We start from the raw sequence: 14,366 nt of genomic DNA, 5'->3' as shown, positions 1-14,366 counted from the left end.
TGACAGGCTTGCGGATGGAGCAAACATAAGGAATAAGAAGGGAATGCAATCATGGGAATAGGTTGTAGTAGTATGAGGTTACAGAAAACAGCTTTTTTTTTCTTTTCTTGTAAATGAGTGAATTCAGTTACAGAGGTAGTAGGAATGAGAATCTGTGTGAAAATATCAGGCTATACGGTGAAATGTTTTCTAGTGTGGAAAAGTTGATAAGTGAAATGCAGGTTGTTGGATAATGGGGTGGAAGACAAACTAACACATTTCAGTGCTGGGTCCCTGGTTCAGCAGCCAGAGCACTAAATACGCTGAATTTTATGTTCTCTCTGTGTCTGTATGGGTTTCCTCCAGGTATTCTGAATTCACACCCAGTAGGCCAGGAAAAAACTTGCTTAAATGATATTCTCTCCAAGCTCATATTTTTCTTCCTATGCAATTGCTGGTTCAGACAAATATGAAAGCAGATACAATACAATACAATACAATAACATTTCTATAGCGCTTTTCTCCCATAGGACTCAAAGCGCTTAGGCTCTCTCAGATTCAGTAATTAGTAGGATGAAGTATTCACACAACAAAAGTTATATTTCTGCAAATGCCAGACTGAACAGGTGGGTTTTCAGTCTGGATTTAAACACGTCCAGGGATGGGGCTGTCCTGATCTGTTGAGGTAAGGAGTTCCAAAACGTAGGGGCAGCATGACAGAAGGCTCTGGGACCAAAAGTTTCCAAGTGGACTCTGGGTATGACTAGATTATTAGAACCTGTGGATCTGAGAATGCGGGGATTGCTACGCAGCTGTAACATATCTTTCATGTATCCAGGGCCTAGATTATTCAGGGATTTAAATGTCAGTAAGCCGATCTTGAATAGGACCCTCCATTCTATAGGTAGCCAGTGAAGGGAATGCAGGACTGGCATTATGTGGCAGTGACGGGGTTGGTTGGTTAGCAGTCTGGCAGCAGTATTCTGTATCAGCTGTAGGCGGTACAAGACCTTTTTTGGAAGGCCAGTGTAGAGAGCATTGCAGTAGTCCAGTCGGGATGTGATGAAGGCGTGGACTAAGGTTGGCAGATCTTCTGGGGGTATGAGGTGCTTGATTTTTGCAATGTTCTTCAGGTGAAAATAGGATGATTTCACCACAGCAGAGATTTGAGTTCTGAAGTTTAAATCCCCATCAATTAGAACTCCCAGGCTACGCACATGATCAGAGCTGCGTAGATCCGTGCCTCCTATTCCCAGTGGTGAAGACTGCAAGTTAAGTTGTTTTGATATCATGCTCTGCCCTCCAATCAGAAGGACTTCAGTTTTGTCTGCATTTAGTTTCAGCCAGTTGTCATTCATCCATTGCTGTAGTTCACGTAAGCAGGCGTTTATAGTTAGAGTTGGGTCTGTCACACCAGGCTTGAAGGAAATATATAGTTGGGTGTCGTCTGCATAGCAGTGGTATGTCAGACCATGTTTTTGGATTAGTTTTCCCAACGGTAGCATGTAAATCGTGAAAAGCAGGGGAGAGAGGATTGAGTCCTGGGGCACCCCATACTTAAGTGTTACAGGGGTGGACAGGAAGGGCCCCATAGACACTTTGTGGGTTCTGCCACTCAAGAAGGATTGGAACCACTGAAGTACTATGCCATCAATGCCGCAGTATTCCTGTAGCCTGTTTATCAAGATGTCATGGTCAACTGTGTCAAAGGCTGCTTCTACAAAGCCCTGTCCATATCACAGACAAGGGACTATTTTTTCCCCATCCCTACGTATTAGAGGTGGGAGTAACTACGCTCACACATGTGGAATAGGTATTGATGGGACATGGTGGAATCTGGAAACCCTTTTTAAATACACAAAGCCCCAGACCACCTGTAACCCTTTAAATAGTTAAAATGGGTCATTTTTGACCCCCTACTTATTTTGTGTTAACTGCTTCCCGACCGCCATATAGACAAATGGCGTCCGGGAAGCTGACGCCGCAAGGACCGCCGTATAGACAAAATGCGGCGGTCCTTGTATGGGCGTGGGCGGAGCGATCGCGTCATCCGTGACGCGATCCTCCGCCGGGAGTCGGAAGCCCGGCATTTTGCCTCTGCTCGCCGGCCACTTAGCAGCGCCGGCGAGCGGAGGGATCTCGGGGATCCGCCAATCAGAAGGTATAAGGCACTTTGTTAAGTAAACAAAGTGCCTTATACGTGCTTCCTCCTCGCCTCGTGGTCTCATTGTTGCAGAGACCACTAGCGAGGAGGAAGCACTTTGTGAGTATCACAGCACACACGTTTTTTTTTGCCTACAGCCCCCCTGATCTCCCACCCCAGGCCTCATACCCCCCCTGATCACCCCAGCAGACCCCTGCCAGCACCCTTGCACCCCTTTAAAAACCCCAACCCCCCCACCTATCACTAACTTTAAACGCTATCCCCTGCGTTAGGTCCCTAACTGCCTCCTAGTCACCCCTGATCCCCCCCCCCTACCTTTAGATCACCCCCAGACCCCATCCCAGACTACCCCCCTGTATACTGTATACATCTGTATACAGCTACCTTACCCTCTGATCCCCCTCTGATCCCCCTCTGATCACCTGTCTATCACCTGTCCATCACCCCTTGGCACCCCCACCCATCAGAGCAGACCCTAACTGCCCCGCGGGGGTAACCGATCACCTGCCCAGGCCCTCGATTGCCCTCATACCCCCCTTCTGATTACATCCCCTGCTCTTTGTTTACATCTGTCCTCCCCAGCAATCACTAACTGATCTGCGATCAGTAACCCCCTGTGTCTGCCTCTCATCAGATCAGGACTCAGTCTGCCCCGTGCAGGCTCCTGATCAACCCCCCACCCCCTCAAATCGCCCTCAGACCCCCCCCTAATCACCGTCCAAGTGCATTGTTTTTGACTGTGCTGCGCTTGTATTCGATTGTGCTGCGCTTGTATTTGATTGGGCTGCGATTGTATTTGATTGTCCCGTGATCTGCTTCGATTGTCCCGTGATTGTTTGATTGCCTGAGACCCCACTTCCCACCACACCCAACCCCACCCTCCCCCCACCACCTCCAACCACCACCTTCCGAGTGCATCAGATTTGCTTGTGCTGTGATTGGAGTCGATTGTGCTGTAATTGTATTTGATTGTCCCGTGATCGGCTTCGATTGCCCCGTGATTGTTTGATTGCCTGAGACCCCACTTCCCGCCACACCCAATCCCACCCTCCCCCCATCACCTTCCGAGTGCATCAGATTTGATTGTGCTGTGATTGGAGTCGATTGTGCTGTAATTGTATTTGATTGTCCCGTGATCGGCTTCGATTGCCCCGTGATTGTTTGATTGCCTGAGACCCCACTTCCCGCCACACCTAATCCCACCCTCCCCCCATCACCTTCCGAGTACATCAGATTTGATTGTGCTGTGATTGGAGTCGATTGTGCTGTAATTGTATTTGATTGTCCTCTGAGACCCCACTTCCCACCAACCCCAATACCTCTCAAATACTCCCTTTTTGCTAGGTAGGTGCTCTTTTTTTCTGGGTAGTCTCGGAGGAAAACCCCATAAATTTAGCAATCCAAAATGGCAAGAAGGGGGCTTTCCGATGACGAGGTATACAGGTACATGGACCAGTCGGATGAGTTCTTTTGGGAAGAATCATCCGTCGAATCTTCCGGGTCCGAATTTGAACCTGTAGAAAGCAGTGGTTCCCTGACCGATAGTGATGACGAGGCTATGGTCCCGGCTAGAGCCAGGCGTACCAGACCCCAAGTCGTTAGACCGCAGGTGGCGCAGGATCCGCCTCAAGGGCAGCAGGGTGGTGCTAGCGCTGTTGATAGTTTTCTTGGTGAGGCAGGCACCAGCAGCGCAGCATCTCCTGGACTTAGTGCCAGTGCTTCCGTAGACCCTGGCGAAGTGGTGAGCGTCAGCATGGAAGTGGAAACTGGTACGGTGGCAAGTGCAGTAGTACCCCCGTCGCAGCCACCAAGAAGAAGACGGGCCCGTAGTACCCATAGACTCCCAGAGGTGCTGGCACAACCAGATTGGCAATCCCCTGATTCCGCCGCACCCGTAGTGCCCCCTTTCACCGCCCAGTCTGGAGTCCAGGTGGCGACAGCTCATCTAGGAACGGCCCTAGACTTTTTGCAGCTGTTCATCACCCAGGTTCTCCTGGACTTAATTGTGGTTGAGACCAATCGTAAAGCCACACAATTCATCACCGAGCACCCGGAGAGCATGTATGCCCAGCCTTTCGGGTGGAAACCAGTCCAAGTTTCCGACATTAAAATCTTTTTGGCCCTTATCCTTCACTTGGGACTAATGAAACAAAATGTATTGCGGTCGTATTGGTCTACGAACCCAGTACATCATGTTCCCTTGTACCCTGCTGCCATGTCCAGGACACGATTTGAGTCCATCCTGCGCTTCCTGCACTTCAACGACGACGAAACCTGTCTTGAAAGGGGAGACCCTGCTTATGACCGGCTCCACAAAATTCGGCCCCTCATAGACCACCTGTCCTCAACATTTGCAGATGCTTATATCCCTGAACAGAACATCTGCATAGACGAGTCCCTCTTATGCTTTACCGGGCGCCTTGGCATCAAACAGTACATCCCAAGCAAGCGCGCCCGGTATGGGGTGAAACTGTATAAGCTCTGTGAAAGGGCCACAGGCTATACATGTCGTTTTAGGGTCTATGAGGGAAAAGACTCAAAATTGGAGCCGGTCGGATGCCCTGACTACCTGGGGAGCAGTGGAAAGGTTGTGTGGGACTTGGTGTCACCCTTGTTCCGGAAGGGGTACCATCTTTTTGTGGACAATTATTACACAAGTGTGGCCCTCTTTCAGCACTTAAAGTTAGAAGGAATCCGATGCTGTGGCACTGCGCGGCCTAGTCGCCAGGGCTTCCCCCAACGGCTCGTTACCACCAGACTTCAACGGGGGCAGAGGGCCGCCTTGCGTACTGAAGACCTGCTCGCGGTGAAATGGAAGGACAAGAGGGACGTTTACTTTCTGTCCACCATTCACACAGACACGACAGTCCAAATTCAACGGGCAACTAAGGTCATTGAAAAGCCCCTTGTCGTCCACGAATATAATGTCAACATGGGAGGGGTGGACTTCAATGACCAGAGGTTAGCGCCCTATTTAGTTACCCGGAAAACAAGACGCTGGTATAAGAAAGTGTCTTTTTATCTGATTCAATTGGCAGTTTACAACAGCTTTGTTCTCTACAGTAAGGCTGGGAGAACTGGATCTTTCCTCCAATTTCAGGAACAGATCATTCTGGACATCCTGTATCCAGGAGGTGCCAGGCCCCCCCCCCCCAGATGCAACTAGCCGACTGCATGGTAGGCATTACGCCTATCAGATTCCGTGTGCCCCAGGTCAACGCATCCGAAGAAAACGTTGTCGTGTCTGCAGCAGGACTGGAAGAAGGAATGACACCAGTTTTTATTGTCCCCGCTGTCCTGACCAGCCTGGCCTATGCGTAGGGCCGTGTTTTGAGAGGTACCACGAGCAGGTACACTATTAGAACCTAGGGAACTCCAGACACAGGAGTAGGCACACACTCAGTGGTCTTTCGCACATTGTCGCAGGGAGAGGAGAGGTAAGCTTGAAAACCAAACGGGTAAGCATAAAAGTCGGAAGAAGGATCGGTTTCCATGCTTGATATTGCTGATCTGTCCTGGGTTGGCGATATAAGACGGCATGTTTGAATTTCCCTTGAGTGTGGACACCCCCGGTTTATATGTGATTTGGGCCTATGATGATGCTTTAATGCCACACAGAGTCATCTCTATTGGCAGGCATATTGCTGTATCCTACAGGCATAATGCTGTACACTAAAGTTCTGAGGCCCAGTCACATAAGTTGGTGGCTCACCCTGAGTGCAGGGTGGCACGGGGTGTCTCTCTCCTGAGGTTATCACTGCCATTGATGTGGAGCAAGGTATGTTTGCCGTTCATTTTTCCTTTCAGCCCAGAGTGCATTACTTGTATACCCAATATAAGGAGTATAGCAGAAACTCCTAATACTGGCCATACATGTAATGATTGCAGAGACCCTAAAATGCCAGGACAGACTCCACAAATGACCCCATTTTGGAAAGAGGACACCCTAAAGCAGGGGTCTCAAACTCAATTTACCTGGGGGCCGCAGGAGGCAAAGTCAGGATGAGGCTGGGCCGCATAAGGGATTTCACGTGTCCCCGCCGCAAAACGAGGGCTGCAGAGCCCCCAAATCGCCCCGGGGGGCAATCCGCCGGCATTTCCTGGAAGGGGCAGAGCTTTCAGCTTCAGCTCTGCCCCTCCTGACGTCAATCGCGGCGGATCGCCGCCTCTGCCCGCCCCTCTCACTCTTCCTTCACAGAGAGGGGCGGGGAGAGGCGGCGATCCATTCAGCGATTGACGTCAGGAGGGGCAGAGCTACAGCTGGAAGCTCTGCCCCTCAGCGCAGTCGTGGATGTTTGCGCGGGGGATTTGGGGGGTCTGCAGCCCTTGTTTAGCTGCGGGGATGCGGCGGATTACTTGGGAGCGCTGAAGCGAAATATAAGGTAAAATGGGCAAAAATAGTTTGCTTCCGTGTCTCTTTTGCTTTTGCCGGCAGGCAGGGCCGGTTTAAGCAACAATGGGGCCCCAGAGCAAAATAAACCTGCCCTCCCCTACCCAACAGATACCATGGAACAAAAATCGGCATTAAGGGACCTTTTTTGCAGCTGGTATAGTCAGGGTGTGAAGCCCCAATCGGTCGGAGCTCCACATTCTGGCTACCCCAGCCTGCATGGGGGACAAGGGGTTAAAAAGTTTCAGGAGGGGGGACCCCACAATTTTTTTTTTTTTTTTAAATTCCCACACTCTAAACAAAAAAAAAATAAATGGGAAAATAGGAAAAAATGCCAGGAATCTTCATACAGCCATATTGCGGCTGTATAGCGATCCCTGGCCAAAGCGCTGCGGCTGGACCCCCTGGAAACCCTGTCTGGAAATGTATTGCTCTTTCTTTTGATACATGTAAAATTACACTACCGTTAGGTTTGCTACTAAAAGTGACATTTACCGCATTTAAAAGTATACTATTTTCCTTCGAAACTTTAAAATCGATTTTCTCAAAAACTATAAGGTCTTTTTGAAAAATTGTTTTTTCCTCTTATTCCTAATGATCTCCTTAACATATCCTGCAAATTTAGGGTTTCTAGCATTTAAGGTGGATTTGCTATTAACCATTAAAGTCGGCAGGTTTTTAAATGTGTATTTTTTTCCTTTGCAACTTTAAAATCGATTTTCTCAAAAACTATAAGGCCGATTTGAAAAAATTTTTTTTCCTCTTGTAGCCACTGGGGGCCCCTACAAGCTCTGGGGCCCTGGGGCCACAAAATATTATATGGGCCGCGAGTTTGAGACCCCTGCCCTAAAGTATTATGTGAGGTGCACGGTGAGTTCATAAAAGATTTTAGTTTTTGTCACAAGTTAGCAGAATTTTTTTTTTTTTTTTTTTTTTAACAAAGTGTCATTTTCCGTTTACTTGTGACAAAAAATAAAATTTTCAATGACCTCACCATTACCCTCATGGAATACCTTGTTGTGTATTCTTTCCAAAATGGGGTCATTTGTGGGGTTTGTTAACTGTCCTGGCAAGTGGGCGGGGTGCTAAATTGTGAGCACCCCTGTAAAGCCTAAAGGTACTCATTGGACTCTGGGCCCCTTAGAGCAGTTAGGGTGCAAAAAAGTGCCACACATGTGGTATCGCCGTACTCGGGAGAAGTACTATAATGTGTTTTGGGGTGTATTTTTACACATACCCATGCTGGGTGGGAGAAATACCTCTGTAAATGACAATCTTTTGATTTTTTTACACACTATTGTCCATTTACAGAGATATTTCTCCCACCCAGCATGGGTATGTGTAAAAATTCACCCCAAAACACATTGTACTACTTCTCCCGAGTACGGTGATACCACATGTGTGGCACTTTTTTGCACCCTAACTGCGCTAAAGGGCCCAAAGTCCAATGAGCACCTTTAGGCTTTCACAGGTCATTTTGCGGAATTTGATTTCCAGACTACTCCTCACGGTTTAGGGCCCCTAAAATGCCAGGGCAGTATAGGAACCCCACAAATGACCCCATTTTAGAAAGAAGACAGCCCAAGGTATTCCGTTAGTAGCATAGCGAGTTCATAGAAGATTTTATTTTTTGTCAAAAGTTAGTGGAAAATGACACTTTGTGAAAAAAAAACAATAAAAATCAATTTTCCGCTAACTTTTGACAAAAAATAAAATCTTCTATGAACTCGCTATGCTACTAACGGAATACCTTGGGGTGTCTTCTTTCTAAAATTGGGTCATTTGTGGGGTTCCTATACTGCCCTGGCATTTTAGGGGCCCTAAACCGTGAGGAGTAGTCTGGAAATCAAATTCCGCAAAATGACCTGTGAAAGCCTAAAGGTGCTCATTGGACTTTGGGCCCTTTAGCGCAGTTAGGGTGCAAAAAAGTGCCACACATGTGGTATCGCCGTACTCGGGAGAAGTAGTACAATGTGTTTTGGGGTGTATTTTTACACATACCCATGCTGGGTGGGAGAAATAACTCTGTAAATGGACAATTGTGTGTAAAAAAAATTAAAAAATTGTCATTTACAGAGCTATTTCTCCCACCCAGCATGGGTATGTGTAAAAATACACCCCAAAACACATTATACTACTTCTCCTGAGTACGGCAATACCACATGTGTGGCACTTTTTTGCAGCCTAACTGCGCTAAGGGGTCCAAAGTCCAATGAGCACCTTTAGGCTTTACAGGGGTGCTTACAATTTAGCACCCCCCAAAATGTCAGGACAGTAAACACACCCCACAAATGACCCCATTTTGGAAAGTAGACCCTTCAAGGTATTCAGAGAGGGGCATGGTGAGTCCGTGGCAGATTTCATTTTTTTTTGTCGCAAGTTAGAAGAAATGGAAATTTTTTTTTTTTTTTTTTTCTCACAAAGTGTCATTTTCCGCTTACTTGTGACAAAAAATAATATCTTCTATGAACTCACTATGCCTCTCAGTGAATACTTTGGGATGTCTTCTTTCCAAAATGAGGTCATTTGGGGGGTATTTATACTATCCTGGAATTCTAGCTCCTCATGAAACATGACAGGGGGTCAGAAAAGTCATAGATGCTTGAAAATGGGAAAATTCACTTTTTGCACCATAGTTTGTAAACGCTATAACTTTTACCCAAACCAATAAATATACGCTGAATGGGGTTTTTTTTATCCAAAACATGTTTGTCCACATTTTTCGCGCTGCATGTATACAGAAATTTTACTTTATTTGAAAACTGTCAGCACAGAAAGTTAAAAAAATCATTTTTTTGCCAAAATTCATGTCTTTTTTGCTGAATATAATAAAAAGTAAAAATCGCAGGAGCAATCAAATAGCACCAAAAGAAAGCTTTATTAGTGACAAGAAAAGGAGCCAAAATTCATTTAGGTGGTAGGTTGTATGAGCGAGCAATAAACCGTGAAAGCTGCAGTGGTCTGAATGGAAAAAAAGTGGCCGGTCCTTAAGGGGTAGAAAGCCCTAGGTCCTCAAGTGGTTAATAATGGTTTAATAAACTTTAGGGGGGGAAACTTCTTTATTTTTCTTTTCTTTTTTTCCATCTGTATTCTTCTGTCTTCTTCTTTCTTCAATAATTTTGAATTAATAGTTTTCACCGTTGTCACTGCTCCCCGGCGCATTATTACCTCTGAGAGGACTTGCTGCTCCCTGCTGAACTTTTGCTGAGCTTCTCTGGCACTGTTGCTCTCCACCTCCTCAGCACCACTCCCCACAGCATCTCTTCCGAAGGAAGCAGGAAATTTGGGTGCCCGCTAGTGGCAGGAATTTTGACACCATCATGGACACCATTATAAATTGCGGCTATACTGTGACATTTGGGCACCCGATAAATAGTGTGGGGGGCGGACAAAGTTAGCCGTTGGGGGGAGATAGCTAAGGTTAGCCATGGGGGGCGGTTAAGGTTAGTCCAGAGGGTAGTTAGGGTTAGTTATCATAGAGGGAGAGTTCTGTGTGAGAATAGGGTCAAATATTCATACATTTTACTGATATTTTACTTACGAAAACAAACACTCTAAAATAGCAGAATATCTGTACGATACTGATATTCTACTATTGGCTTTTCCCAGGTGCCAACATTTAATGGCACCTCTATTTCATGCATGACTTCCATGCACCCCGGGCATCGTTGCTTTTCACTCCCAAAGCACTGACGCCATCAGGACCACCGGACCACTGTCACTTCTCACCAGGACTCTGCTGTACTGCTGTGGTTGGGTGACCTCTTCCACCACCGGATGGTGCTGCATCGCTGACACTATCTTCTGAGCCACATGTGAATGGAACTCAGAAGAGGATGCCGGGATTAGAGCACAGCAGGTGGAGGCAGAAGCAGATCCAACCATCTAGACAGGTAAATATAACAGCTCCATGCACCACACTGCTTAGCCTGCCAGGCTGGGAAGGCACACTTCCCCAGCAGCAGAAAAAAAAATTGTCCCGGCAGCCACATAAAGTTTTACTTTATGTGGTTGCTAAAAGGTTAACGGCATGAGAACCTGATATAAAGAAAATGTATATATTCACGGCAAAGGTTGTTGTCTTTCTGAAATTCGACTTCAGTTATGTTATTTGGTCTATTTAGCTTTAAATGGTGCTTAGCAGAAAACAGCATTCTTATAACAATATAATGACATTTGTTACTGATGGAAAGGTTACATCTGAATTTGCAATTATTTCATAATTGTTTTTCGATGATGTAACATCTAAATTATAACAGCTAATAATGATTTGTTCTCAAATGTAATAGACTGGATATTGGCATTTCCTGCCATTTACTGAAATAAAAAGATGGTCTCAAACAGTAAAAGCTACACCACTGAAAATCGGCTGTATGCCTGAAACAAGAAGCTGGTCTAATCTGTACTTATTCCCTTTTATGAATCAATAGGTTCTACATTGAAATAGCTTTTGAATGTGGTTCACCTCTGCCTCTTCTGTTCTAGATATCCTGGTATTCCAGCAACATTCCTGTAAGAGCATAGCCTGTGTGTGGATGCATCAAATGAATTACAAAAGGCTCTGAAGGCAAGGGTCCAGCATATATAGCTGGAAATTCAGGCTAAAATTCTGTAACAGGAGCTATGCATGTTGCATAGAGGGCACGGCGGCCTGAAGGAACTGGGGAGATGCAACACAGTGCTTGACCTAGTTAATATTACACTGCTCCGCTGTGCTACTCTGCAGAAGGGAAAGGAGGAAAAAGTGAACATGTCTTCAAGAAATTAGCTAGAAAGAGAGCTTTTGATGAATGCATTATAGAAACTTGAAAACATTATCTAGAAAAAAAAGAGATTCCAAGGAGATCTCTGAAATTAGGGGCTTACTTCAGTAGTTTTAATATGGTTAGCATGTCTGTTTCATTCTGGATAGGGAATTATGGGCACCAAAATTGCACACAAAATGTAGCATGATCATAACAAAGATAACACAGGAAACCTGCTAAAATCCAGATCAGGGATCTTGGAAATCATGAGGGCCTTTTATGTGGAACTTAGGAGAAATGTAGAGAAGTAAGGTGAAGAAGTCAGCAGCTGCATTCAGCAGAATGGAGCTGCTGACTTTAGGAAAAAGTCGCCCTGTGTAATACAATGTAACTATGGAAAGATGGATATCATTTTAAAGCTCGCTTTCTCCTCTTTCTGACGACACCTAAATCGTCACCCTACGCCTTTTAGTTTTCTCTATTTTCTCTATTTTTCTCTTATTTTATCGAAATCGCGGCTGCTGCAATTTCAATCGCGAAAATAGCGAAAACTAAAAGGCGTAGGGCGGCGGTTTATATATCATTGGAAAGAGGGAAAGAGGAGAAAGAGAGCTTTAAAATGATATGCATCTTTCCATAGTTTCTGCACTGCTCGGAGTCCCTTTAATTAGCCTTATGTTTCTGTTTATGACAAATAACCTTTGTTATGTTTTTTTCTTTTTTTTTTTTGCATTTGTCATTATTTTAGTTTTGCATAAAATACGCAAAAAGAAGAAAATAATAATAACTTGTAAGAGACAGAAAACACTTGGTTAGTAAATGGTAATGAGCATAAAACTTGTGCTCCATATAAAAGCAGCATAAAAAGACATTTGTAATAATTAAGATTTCTTATATAACCACAAATTTATTACAAACAACAACATGGGAAACTTGCTGCCAGAGTTGTTTGATTTACAAAGGATAGTAATAAGGATTTCACCAAATGAATTAAAGCGGAATATAACCCTGCATTTCAACTTTGCTCTAAAACATTATTTACAGTATATTATATGCAACCAGCATTTTTTTTTTTACTAGACCAGCATTGGAAGGGTTACACAGGGCTTTAAAGTCCCTAGAGATTTCTGCAACCGAATCCGAACTTGAGTTAGATACTTTTTGTTTACAAATATGTGTTTATTATGACTCATCTCTCTCACTGAGAAGGAGCTTGGAGGACAGCCAAAGAGATGTATCTATTGATAAACAGTTACACACTAACTAAATAGAATGTAACCATCTGAATGTCTGCACGGAACTTAAAACCTCTGTGTTTAACCCTTCCAATGCTGGTCTAGTAAAAAAAAAATGCTTTTTGCATATAATATGCTGTAAATAATGTTTTAGAGCAAAGTTGAAATGCAGGGTTATATTCCGCTTTAAGATAATTTAATAAACACGTTTTCATATATAATATATGCCTTACACATGATAAAATACTGCTCCTCCAGGACTTGGTTGTTTTTATGAAGTTTTCATGATGTTTCTGGACAGACACATTGGGCCTGATGCAATTGTCAGACTCGCCAGTGTTAAACGCTGGTGAGTCCGATAATCAGGCGACTATAAAGTCGCCTGATCCAATTGCATTTAGCCCTAGGCAGGGTGCTAAAAGAACTCGCTTGGGCGATATTATCGCCCAGCAAGTTCCTTACACCCTATCCTATTACACTTTGCATGCCTCCGGGAAGCGATGCTTCCCGGCAGACATGAGCATTAGCTTAGACCTGCAAAAAGCAGGTCTAAACATGCTAACGCACGACATCGCTGCTGCATCTGGGGGTCTCCTTTAATAAGGAGACCCCTAGAGCTCCCCGCCGGCCGCCGCTCTTCTCCGCAACCCCCCACAAAGTTACAAAGCTACAAATTGCTTAAATTCCTTACCGCCGCTTTACACCCGTCGGCCGCCGCAAGTCCCCGCTGTGTAATTACAGTGTACGAGTTACTGTAATTACACTCACTAATAACAGAGTCCCGGCAAAGCATCTTTGAATCAGCCGCCGAGGCTCCCCATTGGTTCACAGGCTGAGCCATTTTCATTGGTCCAGCCTGTGAACCAATGGGGAGCCCCGGCGGCTGATTCAAAGATGCTTTGCCGGGACTCTGTTATTAGTGAGTGTAATTACAGTAACTCGTACACTGTAATTACACAGCGGGGACTTGCGGTGAGATGCGGCGGCCGAAGGGTGTAAAGCAGTGGTAAGGAATTTAAGCAATTTGTAGCTTTGTAACTTTGTGGGGGGTTGCGGAGACGAGCGGCGGCCAGCGGGGAGCTCTGGGGGTCTCCTTATTAAAGGAGACTCTCAGATGCAGCGGCGGATGTTCGGCGGGTTGTGCGCATGTGTGGGGAGCGAGGCCGTGGTGCTGATGGACAGCACCACAGGGTAAACCTCGCTCCCCATCGCCCCGGTAATAGGGAGCATCGCTCAGGCTTTCGCCTGAGTAATGCTCCCTAACGATCGGCCATCGCACGAGTGAAACTGGCAATAGGATTTGCCGGTAATCCTCGTGCGATGGCAAGGTGATAAGTAGCTCGCATCTGCAAGCTACTTATCACCTGGAATAGCATCAGGCTCATTGTCTAGTAAATAACCACCCCACTTGTTGCACTGAGAGCACGTTCATAAAGAACAGTACAAGGGGGTACAACAGCATTTTCAGGATATATTAAGTAAGCACAGGGCAGGTTTCCAGCCTGGTGATCCAGTATTCCATGAGGTCATCAGTTCACTATGTGCACTGATAAGTCTGATGTATCCATTCACCATTCCAGCCAACCAGTCAGTGACTGCTGTTAGTGGTGGAGGTATTGTGACACTCAGGCTGGAAGAAATCCCTCATTGTGTACAATAGATTACCTGTTCAGCTTCTGGAGTTGCTGGTTGGACTGGACTGCTGTTGCTCCAGGCCCAGTGTTGGGCACAATGGGCTCGATTCACAAAGCGGTGCTAACCCAGTAAAAGACTTTAGGCGTGAAAAGCCAGTTTAGGCGTGATAAGTTTAGGCATGATAAGTTTAGATAAGTTCAGATCGTGCGCAAAGTCCC

This window comes from Hyperolius riggenbachi, chromosome 5 (assembly GCF_040937935.1).
Source record: "Hyperolius riggenbachi isolate aHypRig1 chromosome 5, aHypRig1.pri, whole genome shotgun sequence".
In the NCBI taxonomy this organism is placed as follows: Eukaryota; Metazoa; Chordata; class Amphibia; order Anura; family Hyperoliidae; genus Hyperolius; species Hyperolius riggenbachi.
Note: the sequence above shows the minus strand (reverse complement) of the source record.